Source organism: Bombus impatiens, unplaced genomic scaffold (assembly GCF_000188095.3).
Source record: "Bombus impatiens unplaced genomic scaffold, BIMP_2.2 scf_0582, whole genome shotgun sequence".
Classification (NCBI taxonomy): Eukaryota; Metazoa; Arthropoda; class Insecta; order Hymenoptera; family Apidae; genus Bombus; species Bombus impatiens.
The window spans coordinates 780,005-807,865 of NT_177001.1; the positions used below are offsets into that span (position 1 = coordinate 780,005).

The 27,861-nt window shown below is 39.0% G+C and overlaps 1 protein-coding gene and 1 long non-coding RNA gene across 9 annotated transcripts in view; one reads left to right on the forward strand and one right to left on the reverse strand.

Annotated features, from left to right (window-relative positions):
• LOC100742560 (dorsal-ventral patterning protein Sog) overlaps nt 1–27,861 on the reverse strand; it is a 101,394-nt gene that overhangs the window by 46,353 nt on the left and 27,180 nt on the right. The gene's annotated exons all lie outside the window — the stretch shown is intronic.
• LOC117152004 lies at nt 772–3,818 on the forward strand. Its single transcript, XR_004462212.1, has 4 exons — nt 772–932; nt 1,024–1,255; nt 1,616–1,812; nt 1,904–3,818. It is a non-coding gene; the product is annotated as an uncharacterized LOC117152004 (long non-coding RNA).

Genomic DNA, 27,861 nt, shown 5'->3' on the forward strand with positions numbered 1-27,861 from the left:
CATTCGGACATCACGCGTTTGGAAATTGACCATTTGTGGCTGCATCTACTTGAAAGTGAAAGTGTCATCAAATTTTTGCAATCTGTTCATTACAAAACTTAAATATGCAGTAACTACGAAGAGTATTTGTACAGATTCTTTATTTTCCACTAAAGCGGTTTTTAATCAGATTCTATATTCCATTTTTACTGTTCAGCAAATTTTTGCAGTCATATGAAAGTACTACTAAATGATGAAAAATTCAATATACTTGAAACTAATTAATTAGAATATATATGTAGCTGCTATAATAAAGACAATGTGCTGTACAAGTACTTTTTGTAGCCGCTCTATGTCTCTCTCTACAAAATTCATGATACATAAAACAAACGATTGCATATTTTACATGTAGGAGAATTACAAAAGAAGAGTCATCGACCGTTGAATGTTATTCTTTAAGACAGTAGAGATAACTAACCTCCCGTGTCCATTATTACCTGTGTACCTATTTAAATAATTGTCGTAGGTAAATAACAAACTAATTAGTGGTACTTAAGAATATAGAAACTTAACGAAGCGAACAGTCGACCATACAAAATGATCAATATTATGATTATTGCAGCTGTTATCAAACAATGAGAACATCATGGTAGAGCAGAACGAGAAAACCACGGACACTATCGAAGTGTAAAGAGCTCTCGAAGACAGAAGAGGTAGAAGTATGGAACGAGACGAAAGAGGGAAGAGCAATACAGGGGAAGTGCAGGGAGCAACAAGAAGATGCGTTTGAAGAGCAAGCGGCCGAAACAGAAGAGGGGTGAGGAAGGAGGCGCGGGTGTTAGGGGAGAGTTGCTCGGTGTGCTGCCACACTCAGAATGGAGTCGAGTGCCAGAGAGTCGGTTGTCCGTGTATTTCAGGCGGCACGGGCCACTGCACTACCCCTACTACTTGTCGTACGTGCTATGTATATCGTACCTTTCATATAATGCACGCACCCGGAGACATGTTTTGTGGGACCCAATGGATAAATGCTCTGGCTTCTAGGCGCCGACACTCTGTTCTGGAATACTAGGCAGACACTAACGTATGTCCTCGGAATCCGCTTTTGAGCTTGCTATAAGGAACAAAGAAAAGGAAAAAGGAAGAAAGATGGAAGGAACGAATACCGTGCTATACCGTAAAACTATTTCCAGCGAAGCGCCGATCATGATAACTGATAAGGTTTGGGGAATGCAGCGGGAGAAGAAAACGACACCAATCTAGAATCTACTTTTCTGTAAGGGGAGATTTTTTTAAGAAGGAGGACTGTTACACAATATGGTTGTCGAGTTCTATCAAATATTTCTAAATGAAAATTTGTCGATTTTCTTGATAATGAATTTCTTTAAGTGGCTTTTACTAAATTCTAGGATATATAATTCATCTATCGCGTCTTCTGAGTAAGTTTTGTAAAGAATTTTGGGAAGACATCATATATATATTCAACACAGTTCGCCATAGTCTCACTGAAAAAATGTATAATATTTAGAGGGCACTCGCAACCTCGATCTCAACAATACGTACGTTGATAGATGGTAATTCTATTAAGTTAATACTATTAAGTCGTTAACGTTAACATACCGTTTCATGTATACAGGTTATATATACGTCAACTGTTGGTAGTTGTTACTCGCGGAGGCACCATTAACCCTTTCAGTGGACGCAATAGAGTGGTTACATTTCCGGAATGCCGAGGCTGTCTATCTTACCACGGAATTATTCCCGAATTACTTTCACAATTTATATACATAATAATTCTAATAACAACCTCGTTCCTCTCTCTCTTCGCTAATAGTAAGTTGAATGTATGCCAAGTTACAAATAATGAGTCCTTAAAAATATACTAACCTCTTCAATAATAAAAGCATACATTAATAACTTTCAGAAAAAGGAATGCGATATAATTAGAATCAATTTTCAATTATTCATTTTATATAAAACAATATCTAATCTTGGGAACAAGTTGCAACAGTGTGCACCTTAATTGACGTCATTCAGAGCATACGCACGTGAGCAGAAGCAACCTCCAATTATAAGATAGATAATAAATGTTATAAACACAATTCAGGATTCAAATTGAGTAATTTAATTAACGAAGAACCGGTGACTGTATTCTGTTAACGATTTCACGAATGCTTCAGGTCTGAATCATCCGAGCTTGTTCGTAGGTCGATCAGAGTGTGAACGCGCGACGATAAATGCAGGCCAATCGCGGTTGAAATTGAGCGATTCAATTAATGAGGAGCTGTGGAAAGAGCAGGAGCAAGGTCTACGAAGAAAAAGCTAACCGGACGGCGGAAGGAATAAATAGCACGGCAAGGAAAGCAAAACGAAGCGATAGAACGCCTGCCAGATGTACAAATCAAACGCGCGATCGGGAATTCTTCGTAATTTCTTGCAAACGCGAAGCCAGTTTCGTGACTCGAAAATTACTCGGTCGACGTTGCTTCATGCTCTCTTCCCTGAAATTAAACGCGTCTCGCACGTCATTAACGTTCTCTTGCATAATCAGAATTAATTATCGATTATTTGCCAATTTTAAGCCAAAGTCTTGTCTTTAATTATAACATCTGCTCTACGGTAATCGAAATGCACTATTTTATATCATAAATAATCTGTATTTAAAAAGTTTATTAAGACCAGTGTCTTTTGAACTTAGAAGTTGAACAATGCCTTCTGTAAAGTAATCTATCCTAACCTCAATCAACTCTTCCACTCTCTGCAGTTGTGCATAAGCAACACTATACTTTAAAATATTATTAGCTAGTAAAACAATAAATGTATATATTTACGGTAAAACTGACGCTAATTTTAGTGCATTATATATTCTTTGTAAGGAGATTAGAAGAGAAGTATTTCTATTGATACATTAGTAAAAGGATTACCAACATCGACTGGGACTTTAATTACCAACATCTTAATTTCAATCATTAATTACAATCTAAACTATGAAAAACAAGATTCGAACTTTATTATGTGTACCATAAAGGCACCTCGCCACGCCTTTAAAATAATACACAAGAACAAAAAAAAAGTAGGTTAGAAAGTATGAAACGTAAAATGTCTGCATGCGTCAGAACTGACCTAACCTCCAACGCCTGAAGATTAATAACATCTCGCTAAAACTTCAATTTTATCAATGTTTTCGTTTCAATTAATTTCAATAAATTACAATTCCAGAACTATTAAAATCAAGATTGTAGCGTTTCCATGTTTAGCATAAAGATACCGCAACCCCTGTAGAGGGTCCCCGTCGGGATTCAATCGTGTGTGCCATCACGTCGTGTACGTGCGCAGCGAAAAATTCAAAGACGCGGCACTCGGTCATTCACGCGACGGCACCACGATCGAGTCGAGGCAGAAAAGGAACGCGTCACGCAGGAGGCGGGAAATAGAGAAGTCACGAGCAGACAGAGAAAGAAGAGAGAGGCAGAGGCGCAGTTAGAGAGAGATGCCCCGACGACTCTTGGCCTCCCAGATGCGTAAAAGCGGGGCGCCGACTCGGGATTCCTCATAATTTCTTCCCCGTTGGGACGCAAACCGGCCTCGTCACTCATCGCGCTTTAAAGTCACTGTTAATACATACTCGCCTTCTCCTTTCCTCCGCGCACATCTGTCGCGCCACAGTTAAATAACTCGAATGATCGCGAAGGATTTAGCCGTCACGCGTTCCTCTCTCTTTATAGCGACTGTAAGAGCGTGCGCGCGCGCACACACACAAGAGACCACGAGTCGAGCGAACCAGGCGCGATGCAGCGTCGCTGTGTGCAAAAAGTCGGAAAGACGAACGGATCGTTACTTCTCCTTTCCCCTTCTATGTTTTGTTTGTAGTGTTGGGACCGATATACGATCCATCGATACGTATCGATACCAACTTACGAACAAAATTGTTGGCTCTGATCCTTTTGACTAATTTTGAACATTAAATGGACTGAACTGAAAAGACATTGAATTTCTTAAATTTTTATTATTTCGTCAAAAAAGATTGGAGAGTCAGATGATCCGAACTGGGAAAGTCACTGAACTGCGTACGCACTTATCTCAAAAGCCTACTTCAGACTGATCGAAGACAGTCCGCAATTTTGTAGGTCCACATCTAATTTGCCCATAATCATTGTCTCTTCTATAATCGACCAATAGGTACATATACGTAGCTACTTATCTCTGGGTTTGTATTTTGTATCCCTTTATCTGCGGATTGTTCGCTGAGAACGTATGTAGATTGTCTGCGAGCAGTTGTCCGTCAGTTCGGAATAGACTAAACCTTACCAATACAATCATGATAGTCGGATTTGATTACAGTGATAATGTTAATGTTATACAGGGCAGTTAGTAACTGGTGGTACAAGCGGAAAAATTCTACGCGAAAAAAAAAGTCGAAAATGTAGAATAAAATTTTTTTTTTAATTTTTCCATCGAGACAACGATCTACAGTGAGATCCGTTATAACGAGACGCGATAAAGTGCACGCGTACCGAGCGAAAATTCAAAGTCGATTTTCTCGAAAACAAAGCCTCGAACGAAAAATTTGTATTCTATATTTTCGACTTCTTTTTTCGCGTAGAATCACCCCCTTTCAGCTTGTACCATCAGTTACCAACCACCCTGTATATAAGACACACTGTATATTTATACAGTGTATTTTCGTAAGCTACTGTAAATATCCAATTGCTTGAACATTACGGATATGTATCGCATCAGTCCCATCACTGTTTCTTCGACGTCGAAGCAACAGATGACGATGGACCCGTCATATACGCGTCGCAAAATCCATCAACAAATGACTACGGCGGTAACGAAGAATTACCGTGTGAGGTCGGTCAGTAAAAATACCAAAGATATTATTAAGTGACTCAGGGGAGTAAGTGGTATGTGAACCTCCGATGACCCTACGGTCGCCTGAAATTGATGGAAACAAACGAGCACGGGGTTACCGGCGTGATTACTCTTCTGATGTTATCTTTGCTGCGTTGTATTTTCGGACACGTGCGCCGCCGCTGTTAATTTCCTGTGCGATGAGATTATTATCATTCGTTACACAAACCATCGAGCAACCACCGCGCCCGTTACCATTTTTAGCGTATTATTTCAGAGGCAAAGTAATTAACAGGGCCCGACAATTGTTCGTTACTGGGTTCCGTTACAGACGAATTGTTAGCATGATTAAAGCGACTGCTTAAGGGTATGAAATTGCGTGGTACAAATGACGTAGAGAAACTGCACGAAAGAATGTATTTTTACAAGTAATACGGCAACATAATTTTTATTTCAAAAGGAATAGTGCAAGTATCGAAGGTTAGAAAATAATAGAAATTTAATATCTAGTACTATAGTATCCGACTAGAGTATTTCAAATTTATGGTCGTACTTTTATACCAGCCATACTTTTATTCTGCGGATCTTGTTGAAAATATAAATAGAAAGTCGTACATAACAAGAAGAAGAAGAAATAGTACGGGCACGAGTGATGGGATGCAACGAAGAGGTTAAGTTTGATTTATACTGCCATATCCATTCACCGTATCGCTACACCATACAATTCTTGTTCGTTTTAAAAAACGATAAGAAAGAAGAAAATCTCTCAACTCTTGATACTCAGATTATAACCTCACCACGAACGGATCGTGAATGTAAATCATCGCTATGGATCGGCGGGAAGGCACGACAAACCATATTGAATCAAGCTTATACACGTCCGTGACTAGAGCATCATTGTAAATCAGGCTTTATCTCCCTACGGTATTGAGTAATCGATTGGACCGCAGAGTATCGTTGCGAATCAAGCCTTATTCCATTCGAATGGCAACGATTAATATTCGAATGGATTGAGATCGTACCACAAGCAGACTGTCAGTGTCAATCAGGCTTTGGAGACGGTCAATTGTGTGTCGCCCTATCAAGAACGAATAATTTGCATCGTACCAACGAAGTGGACCTTAACTAATTGTAAGCCTTACAACTCACGATTTCCATTTCTATACCTCATGCATTACAGGTCGCAATTCAAATCTCGTTCCGATCTAACGATGACTCGGTCGCTATTGAAAAATGGCGAATGATGGCGCCACTTTCGAAAGGACCAGTACCGTTTAGTCAAAAATACAGGTGTCTTGTCCAGTAAAAATTGAGCCACAGGAACAAGATATACGTCGAAGCAGAGGAAGAAATCATATTGTTATTTGATTTACAGATTCAACGTCTCCAAATTCGATCTTGAACTTTGCACAGAGTAATCAAATTTGTCGTATACAACAAGACGCCATCTGTACGTAATACGATAACGGGGATACGAGAAAATATCCTTTACTTTAGGTTCAACAAGAGAAAAGCTTATTGCGTCAACGAGGAGGTATTTAAGCACTAATAGAACAAACAACAAAATGAATTACGAGTACAATGAGTCTCTAACGAATAGATGCCCTCGTCAAGCTAACAATGTAAGCACACGATAAATTCAATCGTCTAACATAGTTGTCGCTAATAACGAGTTAAATAGTCTGTCTGGAAATGTAGATCGCTTAAAAATTGTTCCTCACCAAATTTCCTGAATTATTCGGCAAATTAACTTAGCTTCGCTCAGATATTCAACCGACTCGTATAACTTAACCCTAACTCTAGGGTGCAACAATCGTAACAATCGTACGAGGCGGTAAATAGACGAACGCGTCGATGGTATATTATACGCGGAGACGATATATTCCATCGTGCACGCCTACGTGATGTCATGCGCGCGTCAGAAATGCCGACCTTGCGGCTGCAGCTCAAGTCAGTGCACGCGTAATGCGATGCATTTGTATTGGCCAAGCCTTTCGGCCGATCCCACCATCGGTTTGCGCTGATAAGCATACCTACGCCTCGCAAACTTATATGCATGGCTGATCGTATGCCTGGTATGTAGGTATATGTGCGAAGTAACCGTACGAGGAATCGTCATTTCTCGCTGATCGCCAATGTTATTGAATGCGATGTCGGGTGCAGAATGGATGAAATCGAAAGAGATTTTTAAGTTGACATCTTAAGAATCTTTAAGCCAAGGTCCTTTCGCTGATTTCTATTGATACACGATATTTAATTTATTTATGAAGTATGAACCGGCGTTAGTATAGGTTATGGTTACACGATCTGAAATGGAGGGATACCAAACATAGCATGGATGGCTAAGTAGACATTTGAAAAATGGTGGATACTGCCGTTGCATGTTTTTCGCTTTCATAGAGGGAATACAAGGTGTCCCAGGAGAATGACTATAAAGAATGTAGTAATCTGTAAATAGTAGTCTTGGTAGCGATTGGCTTTGACTGAACAGGGACATTTAGGTCATTGGTAAATCGCCATATCGACGCAAACAGAATTAATTTGAAGGAAAAAAAGTAAACGAGTGAACATCTTCTGCACAATGCTATTATCGTAGCTGTGAATCATAGTTGCGAATCTAACGATGTTTGAAGGAAACAAAATTGAAACGAAACCACCTTTGAACTGAGTGATCTATTTAAATAAGAGCAGAAGATTATGGTGACTATTTTTAGCATGCCAATGTGACTGATCTTTCTAAACATATCTTAAGTTCTGCGGCGCTACGACACACCAGTGGAGATCACTTTTCGCGTTGCCAGTCTGCGACTGTCACAGATAACGTATTAAGCTAGCTTACGACTTTTACGTTTCCGGCGCCAAAAGGATTCTTGTTGCACGTGCTAGACTACGTTGGATTAAATAACGTGCGCGGAAATGCGTCGATGACACTATACGCAGTAGTTTATCGCATACTTGCAAGTGCCAAAGGAGAACGTTCTTAGTTTCACCGATTGTACAGGGTGTCGTTAAAATAAAGTTCAGTGTCCCTTGCAATAAAATGATTTTACATAAAACTGGAACAAAAATTTGCTCTAAAACGAATACGTCGATATCTCTGGATTATTCAAATCTTCCAAATCTTTTAAATAATTCGCATATCCATTCGCATAATCTCAATTATTGTCTCAGAGACAAAATTAATATCTTTGGCGGAAGTAAGGAAAATTTACTTCCAAGATAAATAGATATATCTTTAGATTATTAAAATCCTTAAAACTCGGTCTTTTTAAATAATTGACTTTTATATAAATTATCGTTTAAGAAACCGATCGAAACTTCGACGAATTTTTGACGAGAGAAACATTTGCAGAAATTTTGTGAAATTTTCGCATGCGTATTATAGAAGATATTCATCTTGACGTCTCTTCTTGGGCAGTTTTCACTATGACGAAATGAAAAGTTCGCCACGCACGGACATTGTATTGAATTAACAGTATTGGAAGAACGCCAGGCTTTAAGGCTGACTTAAATCAAATCTGTCCAACGGGTGATCCGCTGTCGGCGAGTGGCTCATTCGTACTGCTGTCAAGCTCACGCTGGCACGTGTCAATTCTCGAGCCAAGAAAACTGACCGATTGAGTCGCTTTTCCACCGTCCACTCCCCCGTTTCATTTGTTCGGTGTTCATGCAGGCCACCATATCTCGTCCGAGGGATGCTGATACACGAGCTAAAATCGGTGCCTGACTCAGACCAGAAGATCTCACCAAAGTTTATCCAGTTTCATGCGAATCCACAACAAACGACATACTTTGAAGACAACCAAAACTCAGTCGATAATATCATGGGTATTTTGTGCTGCATATCATATAGGTTAGTGGAGGAATATGTTTTATCGATGCTCGACTATGTATCCCACATTCTAGTCTATATGAGACTGTTATAACATAGGTTAGTTAATCTATATCTATATACTATATCTATATAGTAGTATAGTACTATATCTATATACGTATCTAGGGAATAAAAGAGACAAATAAATAACTAAGAAACGAAGCAAATCTCTCTATAATAAATCGCGATTCGTTGAGATTGTTCAACAATGTACGCCATGATAAAATATGAGTAATTAGTAAACGTCGTGTTTGATAGACCGTAATAAAAGGAATCGATATTTGCAATTTAAACGGAAAGAACGGAATAGCGTATGAATAAATTCTGCCATACTTTATAATTCCATGCCGCTTTAGTATTAATAGACACATTCGACAAATCAAATTATACGACCGCGCTAAACCAATACCCGTTCTATCGAATGAAATAAATATGAGTGCTACCGTACATCATTACTAACCGTTATGAAAACATGGAATTACTCGAATTTCTAGCTGTTAACACCAAAGTGTCTATTAATCAACTGTCAATTTGTACAGCGGAAAGAGGCAAAAAGAAAAAGAATATGTACGAGGGGGAAAAAAACACGTGGTAATGACACATAATCGTTCCAGTTGCAGACTCGGGATAAGCTTATTGCTACGTGGCGGATAGATATTGGGTTAATGTGACAACGTTCAGTGGGTAGAACTTTTTTCCCGCCAGTGGAAAAACAACGCCTTGAGGCGTCGGGGAAAATTACTCTGAATTCGTTTCACAGTAGGAAACACCACGTTTGCGAGATGACAAGAAATCATTGGGCGATGCACAACGACGGCTATGTAGTGGTAATAGTAGTTTTCCTCCTGTTTCTGTAGTAGGTTCAACGGCGCGAAGGCAGACGCGCTGGGAAACGCGACGATGAATAATACATTCCGCTCCGCGGCCTGAAGAACGTTCATCCAATTGAATTGGAACGGCAATCGATTGCTACCGAGAATTAGAAGAAGCTGCGAGAAATTCCGCCGAAGGATTCGTCTCTGGACGGTTCGCCGCTTTTCTGAACAAACTTTTCACAAATTCTCATCCACGTCTTGGATTATGTAATTTTACTCTGAGATTTATAGTTATGGAAGATTATAGGTTTTTCTATACGAGTATTTGAAATTGACAGATTAGAAGATCTGATAATTTGAAATATAAAAATTTGACGCTTGATGTTTGAGAAATTTGGAAATTTAACGTTCGAAAGTTTGAAATTAGAAAATTGTAAAGTTTAAAAATTTGACAGTTCTAGTTTTAGAAACTACCTAATAGTTCAAAATTTTTAGTTCAAAATTTCTTAGCTTAATTAATATAGAAACATTAAGTTAGAAAGTTTAAAAATTTGACAGTTCTAGTTTTAGAAACTACCTAATAGTTCAAAATTTTTAGTTCAAAGTTTCTTAGCTTAATTAATATAGAAACTTTAAGTTAGAAAGTTTAAAAATTTGACAGTTCTAGTTTTAGAAACTACCTAATAGTTCGAAATTTTTAGTTCAAAGTTTCTTAGCTTAATTAATATAGAAACATTCCATCCGATAGTCTACTATCTTGTGCAAATTTGTGTACTATAGAAAATATTGGTAAACGTGACAAATAATGGTGCGATATTTTCTGGTATTTTTCCTGGTGGAAAAATCGCAGAACGAATTCCAGGCGATCCGTGCACCAGCGCTCAGTCATGTATTAACAAAGTTACGCAGAATTCCACGGGAAAGCACATCGCTGCAGGCTTCGCTCTCAAGGTTCTAAGGAAGCCTGTTTGCTCAGAGTTCTGGTGATCTCGTTGCAGATGAAAGATAACTAACAGCCAATCCGAAGCAGCCGCTCATTTGAGTAACATTCAGCAGGTTCCGATAACATGGCTTTGATCATTAAGGCCTACCAAGAAACTATGATTTTGAACGTGATTTAACCATGTGTCACGATTCTGCTTCGGAAAACTACAACGCGCGACAGAGAACTCGGAAAACATCGTTCGAATGATGCAACAAGTGGAAGTGTTTAAACGATTCCCTTACGCACGATTCTCGGCGTATTTCGTAACGGTCATCTTTACGAAATTCGAAAACCAGAAATCCCATATTACCGACCTAGAATACCACGATGCTTATCGGGCCGTTTGAATAATTCAAAACGGTTCAATTTACACGAGGACACAAGCTACGGGAGAAGATTTGAAAAAAAAATCGCAAAATCTCGAAGCGTCGATATAGTCGAGGTAGGCAAAAAATCGGATTTTTACAGTCAGATCTGTTGCTTCTCCCGTAAGGGTATCGGTAATAAATCACGGGATCCCGTGAATAAAATCTGTAACCGGTTTCACGCGCGCGAGAACGTGAAAAAAAGAGGTAGGATCTGGCGATGATTCCTTTTGAACCGCCTTTGAACGGTCTAATAACAACGAATTAACGATGAGGGAGACGCGTCGGTAAATCGTAATCGCAGAATCGCGAGCGCGACAGATCGCCTCCAGATTCCACGGGTTTCCCGTGAGAACCGGACTTATGGAGCACGTGGGAACTATGAAGGCTAGGTTGCGCGCGCCGCTGACTTGGCAGGCGCCAACCCAGCGACGATCGAGAAGCCTCCTTGCGCAGCCTAGTGTCTTCCATCAAACGGGATTCATCTCTGTAAATCATCCATGACGCTCGTATTCGACTCACGTAATACACCCACTTAACGTTCAGGATATAAACTTTCGACTGGGGTTCGCATGCCGGTGCATTTTCACCTTGGCTCGTGGCCGTCGCTTTAAAACCCGCCAGGCACGTACGCGGCGTGCACCTACGAATAAAACAACGGGGAACGGCAAATGTCACGGTACAACCGGGAACTGGGGTCCTTCGTGAAAAAAATAGGTCGCCGCGAAGGAATATGGTTTCTTTCTGTACCTGTGGTTACGGGATTCGAATTTGGATACTGGATTATTGCGCATGCGTATAAGACAGATGTAACTCGTTGCTTAATATATATGTATATTTTAATGAATTGACCTAAAAATTCGCAACAGCTATTGTATAATTTTATTAAGCAGTGGTTGATTAATACTGGCGATATTGTACGATTCAAATGTGTTATATCAAGTTATCCAGTTTAATGTAGTCTCTCTGATAGCAAAATATCACAGACTGAAACCTAAGGGTAAGGGATGATGAGATCAGAGAATTTAAAAGAAAAGTGATATACTATATTCTGGCAACTATACGTGCGATGTACATATTAAAGGAATCAAATTATTTACAAATTAATTTAATACTTCAAGCGAAATAAAAAATCAATAGTTGGAATAATATCATGGTTTCATCATAGCGCAAACAATTTTTAAGCTAACACAGGTATACAGAAGATGGAGTAAAATAAAGAATGGCCGTTTAGAAATCGCTGAATTCACCGGCAACGTTCACAGAGTCGAGAAGGTGTAAGTGCCACGAAATGCGGCGAGCGTTGCAATGTAAGCAGGGGACAAAAAGGATAAAAAGAGGATGAAAAAAAGGAGAGACACATCGGACCAAAAGGGGCGAAGGGGAAGGAAGAATGAAAGAGGCAATCGAGAGTGGCTGGTTCACACGATCCAATCGCATCGAGACTTCTCGTCTTGCTTTCGATACTTCCCCTACTCTCCCCCTCCATTTGGAAGTCACGTCGATGGCGATGTATACTTTGTTTTTTTTCTCCCGTGACTTGTTACAGAAACACGACGAACACCAAGCAGAGAAACGGAAAGCCGGTGAAGCCTTTTTTTCAGAATCCCGATCGTACGATCGGTAAACTGCTCTCGACGGAAAGGATAAAAACGTTACGTTCGAACCGCGTGTAAACGAGTATAAAAGAAAAGGAACGATACACGGGACGATTTCGCTCCTGGTATGGGGTATTCGGAAAGGAATGACGTGACTTTCATGAAGATACCGCTTTAAACAAACAAAACCCAAGTATTTGTGTAGCAATGTATCCATGCGTCGATGATTATGGTAATACAGCTGGGAAGGAACAAAGTAGTATGTAGAAATGTAATGGTACCACTTTGTATTCCACTAGGCGAAATCCCCTATAGCGCACCCTGTCACGCTGAAATTTCCACGCTTCGGGAATAATTCGAATCACGCGAAATTATGCAACCATAGATTGCTGCACGTACATCTATTTATTTACGAGCCGGTTTCGTAAAAAGACTGCGCAGGTTCTACAAATTCGTACTGGTTTAAAAAATTGGAAGGAAAAGAAAAAAAGTAAACCGCTTAACGGCATCGTATTTCTACAATAAAATTCCGTCGCAGCGGACGACCGTTTCAACAGCAAACGACGGACCAAAAAAACTGTCCAATACGTAGAAAGGCTAATGTAACGGTCTAGTTACCAATATAAACAAACCGCACGCTAGCAACTCTTTGTGCGTGTGTTCGTAACGCCAGAAGCACGAGCCTTCCAGGAACTTGACAGAATCCTTTGCAGGTGGGAGGGCAAAGTGTCACCTACGATGCAGTAAATATTATGTCTATTGCTTTTTCGTTGGACTTTTAGCACCTCCTAACCATATGCCACCCTTAGCGCGTTTTCCCTAGAATTCCCTAGCACCGAAATTGACTATGACCGGTTCAACTTCAAAAGCGATTGAGAAATTCGATTCCTTGCGACTTAAATCGTAATTTATCGCTGGTCATGTTCTGTTGTGTCAACGATGCTTTGGTTGTCACACATAGAATGTACGCCAAATAATAAAACAAAATCATGGTGCATTAAATTGGATTACTGTTTAGCGCCGGGGGACGTCAATTTGATACATGCGTTTCATATTTTATGCTATGCTTTTATCAGTCAAACCGTGCATTCGATCCATTCTATGGTGAAAAAATTAGGGACCTATCTGCATACATAGTTTGTGACTTATACAATATAATATAAGGAGCAATACAATGTATCTAGGAGCAAGTTCCCTTAGATCATGTTCACACAGTTGTAGACTAAAATTTAAGAGTTTCCTTGTAACTTATAACTTATAATAAATTTAATAATTATATTTTTCATGGTTAAATATTCAAGAAGGAATTTTCAAACTGATTTTTGTCAAAGAAACCTGTCCCTGAGTGATTCAGTAACGGAGACAGAAAGAGGAAGAACAAGGGGAAGCTGCAACCTCGGACGCTGGTCGCATGTTAAACTACTTAAGTAAACAAGACCTATTTTTCACACCCATCTGCTGTTAATACAGCGCGTTTCACGATTTCTCTCTCATTCACCACATCCAGACGCGTCCGACGATCACGCAGAGAAAGGCGAAGACCTTGAGGCAGACTGATAATTGTTGACCAATGTTTGCACCGGAATTACTCATTCACCAAACTTGAATATATTCTCTATACTCACTATATCCATCAGACCTCTCATAATTGATTTGAATAAAAATTTTTATGTACACATTGGATCATAAATTTTCATGAATGCAAAATTCTGATCGATTAATCAATTAATCGTTTCCTTGACAATTTAAACTAATCATCATCTTTCATATCAAACCAGCAGCTGCCCTAATACATATGAACAGGAGTGTACACATCTTTCATAGTGCAATGATATCCGAACCACGATACGTATTATACGTTCCTTTTTATCAATCGAAATCACACAGTACGAAAGGTAGATTACACCTAGTGACGCTGGTAATTTTTCCGTGCTATAGCAATACTAAATACGAGACGGTCGCCTACATAATAAATGATCATCAATAACTCACATGGGATTAAAGCCTACAATTTACATTGTTTCATTTGGTTACAATGTGCCTCGACACGATCATCCGTGAATATCAGTTCATACCTGGTCTCGTTGCCGTTGAATATAAAACACGATGACAAAGACGCTGTCCGCAATTTCGCCGACCGCATTGCCGACAGACGTCGCTCTCGTATACTAAGAGCGAATTTTATCCCGGCATTTAGACGAAATTAACACATTCTTTCCTTACACGACCGCGTACGATACTTTCGCATGTATCTGCATACAATGTCAAACAGTTAACCGTCGGCGTCATTGTCGTCTCGACTCGTAATTAGATTCATCTGTTGCTTTACATGTCTATTTACTTGTCATCTCAGCTATACGCATGCTGTAGTGCATGGGCGTGCTCTGTCTGACCCCTAACTAATTATTCAATAATCAAACCTTCGATAAATATAACCTTGTTCTCTGTGGCATGAAATGAACAAGAAACCGAGTATGTACTTACATTACTCTCATTTCCTTATTTGTAGATACGATCGATTTCACTCCAAGAGTGAGCTTCCTACACTCAATTTCACTCACCAAACGAAATGAATGTACATATTATATTACATGCGTTGACAAAAATTGTACACGGTCCATACGTACATAAAATGTAACCCCTATGTGGCGCGTATGACTGCGCATGCGCGCGACCCGATGTATCGCGCATGCGCATTGTTTTACCCGTCGTGTCTCTTCGTAATCGTTTTCATCGACCGACGCGACAGATTTTCACTCGGAAGAAAAAACATCTGCAATTCATTTTTGCATTCATTCATGTATATGTCGGAGATGAAAGGACATCGGGACCTTTGTTTAGAATGTTCGGAAAAACCCAATAATCCAGATGTTTACGACAATGACATTTAAACAATAAACGAAGAAATAGTTATACGGGCACTTAAGGTTTATGACGATGGGTTTGGGCTCGAGGTGAAGGGCAGTTCCACTTGGAGTTTTGGGGGAGTTCATGCAGATAAGTTTGACTTGTACGTGAAGTTATACGTGTATCACATCGCATTCGTCATCCCGTGGACCGTGGATTCGTTATCGAACCTGAATTATAGCCTCTTGTAGTGCCCACATTTGTACCAATAAACATCAGCTATATCCGCGATGGTAAATTTGAGTGAAGGTTCATCGAACGCCCAAAATTCCAAACCTTAAACCTTAAAACCTTAATTCCAACCTAAATATATATATATATATATATATATATATATATATATATATATATATATATATATATATATATATATATATATATATATATATATATATATATATATATATATATATATATATATATATATATATATATATATATATATATATATATATATATATATATATATATATATATATATATATATATATAGATTTATAGAATTTAGATACATTTGATGACCTTGTACGCAAACAGTGTAAAAGACTAAAATCGACGAATAAATGACAAATAAATAATTGCAGATTCATGAAGTCCGAACAAATTGCCTCCCTTATCCAATTCTTCTCTTTTTGCATTGCTACCTTTCTTCACACAAACATTTTTACACCTTTTGCTCGCTAACCGGTAAGCGAAAGACAAAAAATACAGATGTTCGCGCATGCTCCGTGAGATTGCATAAATTCAATGCTAAAAAATATACACGTGACAAAAAACATAAGAATTATCATTAACTTTGTTGACCAAGATGCTTGATCGAATAATTTCGCAAGTCAGCGCCTCTGTCGGTCAAAAGGATAATAACACGGGTGTTTAACGGTCACTTTAACGGGTCGCGTGCGAATTAAAATTGGTGCTATTCGCCAACTATTAGCGAAGATGAATGACGCGATTGCCGATGGACCACGAGATACTGCATCGTCATCGTGTGTCATCATATGTCACAACAACGAGTTGCCAGTGAATAAACTGGCTCGCTCGCAAATTGCAATATTATCTCTTTACCAAATGATGTGGCCCGAGAATAAGAAATGCCAGTGTTACATATTGTTGCACATTGTTCAGGGGGGTTCCTATTCTGGTAGCAATTACCAGAGTACATGTTTAAATAATTCCAGGAATTATTTCAACGATAGTAGCGCGAACGATTTAAATTCCTAGTTAATTTACCGTAATGCTGATTGCCTTTGGTATAACATATTAGCAACCGCGAGTGGAAACTAACTCACGCAAGACTGACGTTGATTATTATTGAAAGCGTTAATGCCAAAACTGATACCGGCATGATGGAATGCGTTGGGTGCAAAACCACACCTAAGTAGCGTTCGATAGGTAATAGGAGCGGGCAAGCTATTTTGTGTATCCTGCCGTGCCCTGTCCGGTCGATATGATTCAATCATCAATCAGATAGCATTATGCTCGCGTCTTAATGAGCGGTTAGAGGCCCGCTTCTCGAATCTCACTTTCATCGACGCAACACTTGCGTAATTCTATTTACTCTAGATTATCTACCACGCGTAACAATCTACGATCAACTGTTTAACATACACGTACAAGAAAAAAAAGAAAAGAAAATAGGTCTCTTTACTTTGCCTGCATTTTCAAACTGGACTCGAAAACCTCGAACCAGAAATGCATTAATCTCGTTGGCAATGCATTCCTTTTCAATCCATTAATCTTAATTTTTAACTTGCAGCGTTTACTACTCCTATAGACGTAGAGTAATTCGTTCAATAAAAAATTATCGACTAGGCATCGATAACTGTTGGTTCTTTTTTTACCGACGTATTTCCAATGCGAACTTCTTGTGAGATCGTCGGTAAACTGAAGGAGGAAGGAAGGAGGATCGAAGGGGAAGAAACGAAACACGCGAGGGATTCGTCGCAGCGCGATTTGACGCGGTACGGCTCGTTGAACGCGATTGCCGAAGCGGTGGGAAATAAAACGCGGAAAAAACGCGAACAACTTGCACGCGCGACGAAGACTGCTCGCAAAAGCAAGCGGTTGAACGAAGAAACCACTCGCGGAGGTGGTGGTAAGTCGTTTTGTGTCTGCAGCCCGTCTAAATATACACGGTCCTCTCCTCGGCAATGCAGCCTTTCTTGCACGAGAGAGAAAAAGAGAGAGGAAGAGAGTCAGTAACGACTGACTATCTTAGCTCTTAGAGAAATCGGTTCTGTGAGGATGAAAAAGCGAAAATTACCGACTGCAACGCGCAACCGAGAGATCTACATGCGAATCTAGCAAAAGCTTCGATATTACCAACTGATTCGGGGTGCAACGAGCGTTCGATTGCCGCGTGAGAAATCCATCCAGTTTTCAAGCTTAGGAGACGCGTGCACGGATCGCGGAGACGGATTTCTTAAAATAAACAAGCGCGAGATATCGTGTTTCCGAAGTATTCGGGCAAGTCAAAACATCGCGCGACACTTGTATTTATCATATCGCCGCTCTCTTGCAAACAACCTCACTTTCTATAGCAAACAATTCGCTTGGTGATTCGTGCGTTGCAATGACAACTCAATGAATCGGTATACTTACGCTATACCAGTTTCTTTTTTTTCTTAATTAGATAACCTATATAAGCAGAATCATTGAAATCATATCAACTATTTTTTTTTTTAATTCTACGTGATATGTAATTCATATAATTTTTATTGTATTCAGACGAAAAAAATGATGAATATTCTTCGAACATTAATAAATACACGTGCAAAAGTTGATATCAAAAAATTTCAGAGTTTCTTTGAAGAAGATCCTCCAAAGTACCTAACTCGTATTATCTCCAACTTGAGTAAATAATATGTTTATCGCAAAACGTCAAACAATCACATCCCGCTTAGTTGAAATTTTAGTGCCAAATTTATTAGCAACGTTACAATTCGTAAGCGTACAAATTCGGTTCCGGTATTCTGATTTAAACTGCAACTTTGACTCGGGCAAGTTATTTTGGATTATACGAAAAGCGAACTATTTTCTCAGCAGCAACAGTTGCACGGAATCACGAGTCTTCATCCGGAGGAGGCGTCTCTTTTATTTTCACACTTCTTCAAAGCGTTCACGTGCCGGTACCGAATGCAAAGAGAAACCTATTCATAAATCGAGAGGCACGTCCCGGCAAAACACACGTGACTCGACGTATGATCCTTTGAGGTGTGCTGAGTCTCGCGCATTCCTCCCTATATAAATTCTTCGACTCGAGCCAAGCGAATATATGTAGATGTCTATATATTTGTCATGCGATTAACCGCGCGATGTGGAATAGCGTGATTAACACTAGCTACCATATGAGCTCTGATACGCACTACGGGGAAAGACAAACGAATCCGTTGAAAGTAGAAACCATGCATTCAGTTTCCTATCTCTCGCGTTAATTGCTCCATGCCTCAATGCAATATTTTTCAATTATTAATTATTAATTATTATTTTTTAATTATTTCGTCACAAGATCGTAATGAATACACTAAATTTAGTGAAATTCTATTGTATTAAATGTAGGTACTATAGCGAATTATAACACGTTTTAATTTAATTACAATTTAATTACAATAAAACGAAAGTAAAATATGAAGTGGAAAATTGATTAAGGCTTGCGAAATAACGTAGCAAATATTTTAATTAGTCTGGCCGGACTTCTGAATAATGAATGTACGAATGCAAGAGTGTAGTAATTACAAATACTTTAAATTTCATTGACTTCTTGATAAAATCAATTCAATTGATACAGAGCCGCTTTTACAAAGTCAAAACAAAGTAAGATAGAATCTAAATGATGTATTACGTAATTCAAGGATGTAATATTCCAATGGTATGAAGTATCCAAATATTTATACACGTGCCAATCTAGCAAAATAAAAAATTTCTGATGGAACAGAAACGGCGAGAAATATGGATGGGTTAAAATTCGATATTAATTTTAAAACTGAAAGAGACGTGTGATTTACATCAATGGCGAGAACAAAAATAAAAGCCGTGACAGCCATCGAGTTAAAGTGACCGTTGAGCGAAGTGGAAGAGAGAGACGGAGTGCGTTCAACGCGAAACCATTCTAGAATGTGTAGTGTACGTCACATCGGTAAAAATGAAATACGGTACCGAGAATATCGTGGGGCAAAAAATATCCCAGACGCGTCGCTAGACGAATCAAGTGACCGCCCATGCATTTCACGCGACCTTTATTCCAACTCAACTAGACAGAAAGAGATGGATAGATAAAAAGAGAGGAAGAGAAGGGGAAACATCGAGAAAAGAGACACATGCCATCGTGTCTCGATGGTGTAATATGAGAAAACACGTATTCGCTGGTCAAGTGATTTCGAGAATTAAAAATACGTTCGAGCTTTCGTAAGGAGGTCGATATATCAAGGACAAGCCGTACCCTGTTTATTCGACTGCGCTCTATTATTGGATTTGTATTCCACTGACAATAGGATCGAAACGAACCTAATAGAATTTACATCGTAGTCGCCGCTGATGCGCTGATGCGCTGATGCGTGTACGCCATCGAGAACGTCACTGTGGTTAGGAGATTAGATGCCGAGGGCGCGCTGGACTGAAGAGGAACGGCCGTCCCGCAAATAATCTTTGACGTAACAAATTGAAAATTGGATTACCGCGTACCTCACGTCCTGTCGCAAACTGGCTTTACTTACAGGATGTTATATACGGATATGTTTCAATAAACTATTCAAAGTGATTATAGGATATAGGTTATCATTTAATAATTAAATTGTATAAGGAGATTATAATACATATGGACGATAGGCCACATTTAATAGCAATTATTATTTGAAAAATATGCAAAAATGAATTGCCAATATTTAAATGAATTCAAAATGAATTGACAATATCACATGAAGTACACGAATATCACTGGTCATGGAATGGCACTCAATGTCAGCCATGAAAACATTGTCGACCTTGAAGTCTCGATAAATACAGCAAAAAAAAAGCATTGCACTAACCAAACTGTTTGTTCTTTCAATAGAAAAAACGATTACTTGTCGGTATTTCACACTATCCGAAGGGAGATTTTTGGTTAGCCATCGATGTTACACGTTTCAGTGTATATATCAATTCACACATGGCGCGACACGGGTGGGCCATAAATCACTACGTGTGTATATAAATTCCTAAGCTCGCGCGACCGCGGCTGATTTGCGTCAATCAACGTCAATGAAAAATGAGGTGATCCATAGCTAAAATTGTGGAACCTACGTGACGCTCGATTTCTCGATTAAAATTCGCTTCAGATGTAATGCGTGCGTTGATAATTGGTTGTTATGCAAACCTCGAGATGCAAGATGGCAGCAGGAGAAGGTATTGAGTTTCGAGCTTCGAGTCTCGACTCGGGTCTGATAATAAATAGAGATTGCGGGTTTTTAAGCATTTATAGAAAATTTGAAGATACAAAAGTGCACAGAACGCGCATAATATGAAAAGATATATGAAGTATCCAAAGTATAGTGCTTTCTACAATATTTAGTAGACAAAACGATTTTCTACGTAGGTTCTACATATGTTCTTAATTACGTACATTGTTTACAATGTGAATTTGTATAAAAATCTGCGGTCTACTAATAAGGAATTGAGATAAATGTGAGACATGCACGAGATTCGTATCGAAATCATGTTTCGCGCGAACGAGGAACGGGTGTTGTCGTACGAAATAAAAAGTTTGACGGTGAAGGGACTATTACTCGAGACTCTTGACACGCGAGAGCGCGCGTCCATCTCGACGATACAATGTATCGTCACTCGTCACAGTTTTTCTACTACCACGCCTCTCTTCCCCGTACAAGGGCAAACTACTCGCTTTACGAAGGTGGTAGGCCTTGGTCTAACCGCGGGTCGACGAATAGCAGCGCCCCTACCCAAACGATAGCGAATCGTCGGATGCACACGTCCGCTAAAAGTCAGCAACGCCGGAGGCAGTCGGACGCGATACTCGCGATTTACCTACTTTAAAAGCGTACATCGGCTCGCTAAATTTCTTTACTGCACAACGGCCACGTTGTCCTCGTGGCTGCGGCCAATTAGCCGCGAAACGTGTAGCGAGAATCGCGGTGAGTGTGCAGCCACTTCGAGAGGGTCCGACCAATGAGGAGAGAAAAGGATAGAAAAAGAGAAGAGGAGATTACGCCGCACGTGAATAAGATCCATTTACGCGAGACCTTAGGGAATCTTTAACCATGCATTCAGTTATTCCCTCGTCTTATGAAGTTCGAAAGAAGTTGGAGAGGGGTCGATACATCTGTCACGTACCCTAATCTCTTCGCGTAGAATCGTATATTTTTATAAATCTAGTTATTCAAATTGGCTGTAATTATATTTAGAGGAACTATGAGATAAATTCTGTTTTATTTTTTATTTAGAGAATTAATTGAAACAATCTTTAAGAACGCATCTATATATTACCTTATCTTGTGAAATTCGAAAAAAAGAAGCCGCGCGTCTGTTATGCACTCCAACCTCTCCGTGTGTAATCATATGTTTCTACGATTCTATAAAAGTTATTTAGGTTACTAATAATTTTTATATTTATTATATGTAGAGAAATCATAAAATAAATTCTACCACGAGAATCGATTGAAATAACACAAAGAAACTGTTCTCCCGGAAGTCGTTCGGTAGGACACCGAGTACCAAACACGGTTTCTCGGTAAACACGCCGGTAGATTTCAAGGTGACCTTCGTTTCCTTTTCTTCGCTGGAATGTCGGGATTTTTTGTGTCTCGAGTGCAATAACAGTCATCGAGACGAGCTAGACAGGCTATACAGCGAGTTGTTATCAAGGTTGTGCATGAGAGCTCGTAAATCGATTTGTAAATTAACGATGCTGTCCGTAATGACACAAAATGCCGACAGTTTCGTGCACGCACCAAATACAAACATCCATTGGCGTATTAACGACCCGTCGAACGCGTACCCGACTTCCGGAGAGCAGCAAGAACGACGGACATGTAACGTCAATTCATATCAGAGGCCGGATGTGCGCAGGTCTTCACCGCGTACCCTCAATTACCCCGGGGACCCACCATAAACTTAAACTTTTAGTTTATTATTTTTGTAAGTGTTATCTGTTTATGGATGGTCCTTGAAACAATCCTTAGGTTATTATACGTCCTTACTAATTACGGGGAAAGCAAGTAGTTACCTAATGGGAAAGACCCAATAGGTGACTAACGAAAAAGCTAGTTTTTCTCATAAACAATATCACCTACTAGCCACGTTGGTAGGAGGCTTCCTCCTGCTATCTTCATTTATTAACGTGGCCTATTGGCATCGTGGATCGTTACCCTCACTTTTCCTAACGAAAGATGCGAACAGCGAATTCGCGTTGTTAATTAAAAAAGGCACACCCACACCGAGCTTTCCTCCGTAATGAGACGAGAACACCTAGATAGAAAATTACTAAGCCTACGAATAGTTTTTTTTTATTGTTTTTTTTATTTATTTATTTACATTTTACAATTTGTCCAGTAGGACATTTGGTAAAATATTATAGCTTAGTGGTATAATAATATAACATGTGGATGGCTACCCCCAGTGGGATACCATCTTCGAATTTGATTGAATTATTTCTTTAGTATGGTGAGTGTTTGTTTGTTAGCTTATGTCCTTTGTGAGATCTGTTGGGTGTTTCCTTTTTAATCTTCTTTTTATGTTTGATGCGCCGACCGGCCTACGAATAGTGAACATCTCTCCAATCAGTCTCGATTATAGTAAACCTGTGCTGTGTTAGTAAATAAAGTTAGTTAGAAAATAAAGACAGCAGTTGTGTTACGACTCAACCTTCTTGTTTTATCATCTAACCTTCAAGTTTACGTGACAGACACGCGTACCTAACGTTTCAATAACCTCGGACAAGGGAAAAAAAGCCTAACCTACCGACGTCGCGATTTCCGTACATGTTTCGACCTCACGCCGAGTTCCGACCTTTTCCGCGTCGACCGCTCGTTTCGCTTTAATTATCCATTTCTCCCGTTTGCTTAGTCCCGATAAATTCTCGATCAACAACCCTCACTAGCGCCCCGGGCGGCATTCAGGCAGGTCCTACTCTCTAGAGTCGGCGAGATGTTCTTCCATCTCTCTCTTTTTCGCTACGATCCTGTCGCGTATCTGGAATGCTCGTGTGAGGTCGCAGCGAGCGCATTAAGCCGCGTCCGTGCATGAAACCCATCGTCGTCGTCCGGCGTCGCCAAGCCGGCAATAAAGACTAATTGAGATTAGCGCCGGCCGTGCTACGTTAAGCAGGTGGCCGCAGGGGAAAAAGAAAGCGGAGGAAAAGAGGAAGTACATGTAGACATAGAATGTAGCCAATCAAGTTCGATACTGTGGTTCACATATAGCAGGCTGAAAATTATAGTGGTGCAAGTCAAGTATAGTCACACACGTATTTCAATTTTGCGAGTATCATGCCCTTAGTTTCATAGTTAATTATGCTGCAATGTCTCTCTCTCTCTCTCTCTCTCTCTCTCTCTCTCTCTTTCTCTCTCTGATACATTCTCGTGACTTGAAGAAATACAATGAATTTCTTGTAATAATAAAGATAGAACACTATTTTATGATTTTAGATAACCATACATCTAAAGCATGATGGACACGGAAGGTTCCAATGAACGATTTAATTTATACAAATACATCGTCTGCAAATTGAGTAACTTACGTTCGATAATTTACGTTCACAAGGAATTGATACGATTTAAAATAAGAAAATGAGGAAGATGGTTACCTTGATTAATTAAAATAAGGAGATTAGCGACACAGAGGCGTGGTTAGTAGTAGCGATTCGAATGCCATCTATGTACTGTTTAGATGATATTTTACATTCTGTATTTAACAGAATAACATCATAAAGGATATAACCTAGCAAACACGAAGATGGTACCCCGCTGGAGATAGCCACCCACATGATAATCAAACAGCCAAAAAATTCTACCAAATGTCCAAATCGGACAAATTGTGAATGTAAACAATAAAAAAAAACAGAATAACGTCAAGTTATGTCCAAGAGATATATTTTCTCCCTGTTACCCAGCTATACCGAAAGGAAGCCCAACAGGAAATTTGAAAGGAAGATTTATGCATCTCTACTGACCTGCCACCTTGTGTAGGTGTTGAAGGACCAACCTTTTCACAGTTTATTTTTCAAACAGTTTTCCTAACACCTAATCGCCCTAAAGTTTGCACTAAGATTCAAACACAAAGAGGTAAGGCGCCTGCTACCGAATCGCGTGTCCAAAAATGGCTGGCAATCCATACAGAAATTATCAGGGTCGACAGGTAGTCGTGTACTTAGCCTTGCGGCCACCAGAAATCAATCAAGGCAGGTCAGGCAGGTACATACAGGTGTGTAACAGCTGAGTCCCCAAGGGTCTTGGAATTTCCCCTTTTATTCTACCAATTGGGACCGACAACAGTATTTACAGCTAGTTCAGTTTTATTTCCTTCTCTTCTAAACGGTCGAAACGTGCTTCCAAGACATTTTCTTATATCGCCTGCATCCATACAATTACTTTGTACTGTTATCTTAATTGCGTCTGAGATTTAAAGGAAACTAAACCTAAAGACAAACTCTATTTATGGTCGAAGCTTCCTGTACGGATTTTCTCCGCAATACGTTGCCCTTCGGCGACGGAAATCGACTGGATTTTCGTGGAAGACAAACTCTATTACCATGTACTTCACGCACATATCGCTAGTATCGCAAAATCAATTGGAAGAGTACGCGAAATCCCCTATGATTCATATCTAAATAAACATATTAAGAGGAATAAAATCACTATGGCTATAATAAACAACAGAGTATATAAGTATAGATTATGGAACATTTAAATTTGGAAAAAGGAACAGTTGAAGAGTAATTTCCAAAATGGAATACATAGCATATTTATATTGCTTCAATAAGTTCCAATGGCGACAAAAGAAGATATAATAATCCAATATTCTTTATAAAAATTACTACATTTCTGAACATACGATCCTTTTGTTACACTCGCAATTCGATTAAAATCGAATCCTTCAGCGAATGCGCGCGCAGTAACATTCCATTACAATCGAATATCGCAACGTAGAGGTTAAGTCAGATTTATACAAAACCAAGGCGCCTAAGATACACACTATGCTGGTGGTAATGATCGGTTAATTTGCTCCACGACGAGATATCGTTGCTCCCGTTTTTATTGTTGTCACGATAACCGAATAAAGTGCTGCAATGTGATGTCACTGGCGATAAAGCGGTATCTAGAGGTACTCGATTGTCTCGTTCCCGTCGCCTCGGTTCTCGCAATACATAAAATCGACGGTTTTCGCGTTCTATTTAGACCAAGCGATGAAATACAGTTTTCGAGGTGGCGGATTCTATACGGTGTACGGGCAACGTAGCTAGATAAGGCAGTAGCCGCGGAACAGGTACGAAACGAGAGTAACAGAGCCTTTAGAAGGTACGACAAGGATAGAAACAGGACAGAAAGAGAGGCTGCAGACGATACTGGACACTGCTAGATCCTTATAAAGGAGAAGAACGAACCACTTAGATCTCTCTTTGCGACGATCCACGGGCTAACGCGACTGGATACCAAGTTTCGTGTTGTAGATCGCGTTAAGCTGTGTACAGAACGGCGGAATGAAAGTTGTCCAACTATGCTTGTCCATATCACTTCATGACATTTATTTTTAAGAGAAATATATGAATCTGAAATCATATTTTTAATAAACAAACACAATGATTTTTATTTCTGTAATTTTATAAATATCATATATAGTAATTTTACTAATAATATTTAGACACAAGATAAAGATATAGATGAAAATCAACTTTTATTTTTAATAATTAGGGATAACACCTTCTCTATTATTCTTGTAGATATTCTATATTATTTTCATAAGAAAATTTAGAATGTTGTAATAATATTTACAAATAAAATATTGTTTTAGGAAAAAGAGATTATGAATCATTAGCGTTACTCGTTTTTAGAATCTGATTGCCTCTAGAACTTGCTGATATAGAACTGACGTAGGAAGTCTATTTAATGTGTATACATACTGGCTTTGTTTCCTTAGAACACTTCAAGAGTCTCCATAGTGTAGCTTAGCTTATTTGACCGTCGTATTCATAGCATAAGTTTCTCAACTTTTGATTATTACGAAATTAACAAGACTATTGCTATTTTTGTACAGACTATAATACGCACGATTAATTCAAAAATATTATATGGATATCTTATAAAATATTTTTTTACATATTGTGCAAAATGAATTATAAATGCAGTATATAGAAACATTTCGAGCTCACCAAGTAAAAATAACCAAGATTATGTATTGCAACAAAGATTTAGCTTCTTTTATCACGGAAAGACAAAGTGAGAACTTTGGAATTGTCCCTGTCGGTTTATTAAAAATTAACACCACGTATTCACGAGGCGACCTTGTTCTACGTAGATGCTCCCAGCGAAGACTCGAGAGATACGCTTTACAATCGAAACTGCAAAAACATTGCGCAATTATGCGACAAACACCACGTAATAACAAATAGAATTCCGCAATTGAGTGTGATGTTTCCAATGGTGTGCCTTCGGCAAGCAGCAAACGTCTATAAAGAATCTCACGGACTTCGGTACATTATTCCCGGCATGTGCGTCGTCTTATCGTAATACGAAAGTAAAAGCAAATACAGCATAGTTGGTCGGGCGGATCCTCAAACTAATTTTAATTGAAAAACATCGTATCAATACGAGCCCCATTTCTAGATAGTTATCGATACACATAAAAATCTCGAAATGCTTAAGTCAACAAATAGTAAGAATTACACTAAAATGTTCTTTAAAAACTATTTCTCAATGCTTCCGTCTAAATATACAGATGTTATATCAGTTTATAGGTTATATACAAATTTTCTTAATAGGAAGCAACGAGATACGATAGGATTCCATTCGTCTGAATTTTATTTGAACGGTGGGGGAAAAAATGAGAAATGTCCAGTTTTAGTGATTTTATGCGTACATTGTACATACAGTGTGTCTAGTTTGGACGATAACTAGCATTAACTGAATTAGTAAACATGTATTGTGCTGAGATATCTACGTATGAATGGTAAAACGAAATGTGAAATGAAAAATTGAAAATACCCTCGGTCATATTTTCACTATTTTTGATCGGTATACTATTTACACTATTTCTGACTACGAACATTTATATCAGTCCATATAATATTTTTATAAACATAACTAAAATATGTTTTATATATTTTTGCATTTTACACGTATTTTTGTGCCAATTTTAAATATTCTTTTATGCACTATTGTATTCTATCCATTATATGAGCCGAATTTATATGGTCGAAGATGGTATCCCACTGGAGGTAGCCATCCACATGCTATATTGCTATATCACTAAGCTATAATATTTTACCAAATGTCCTACT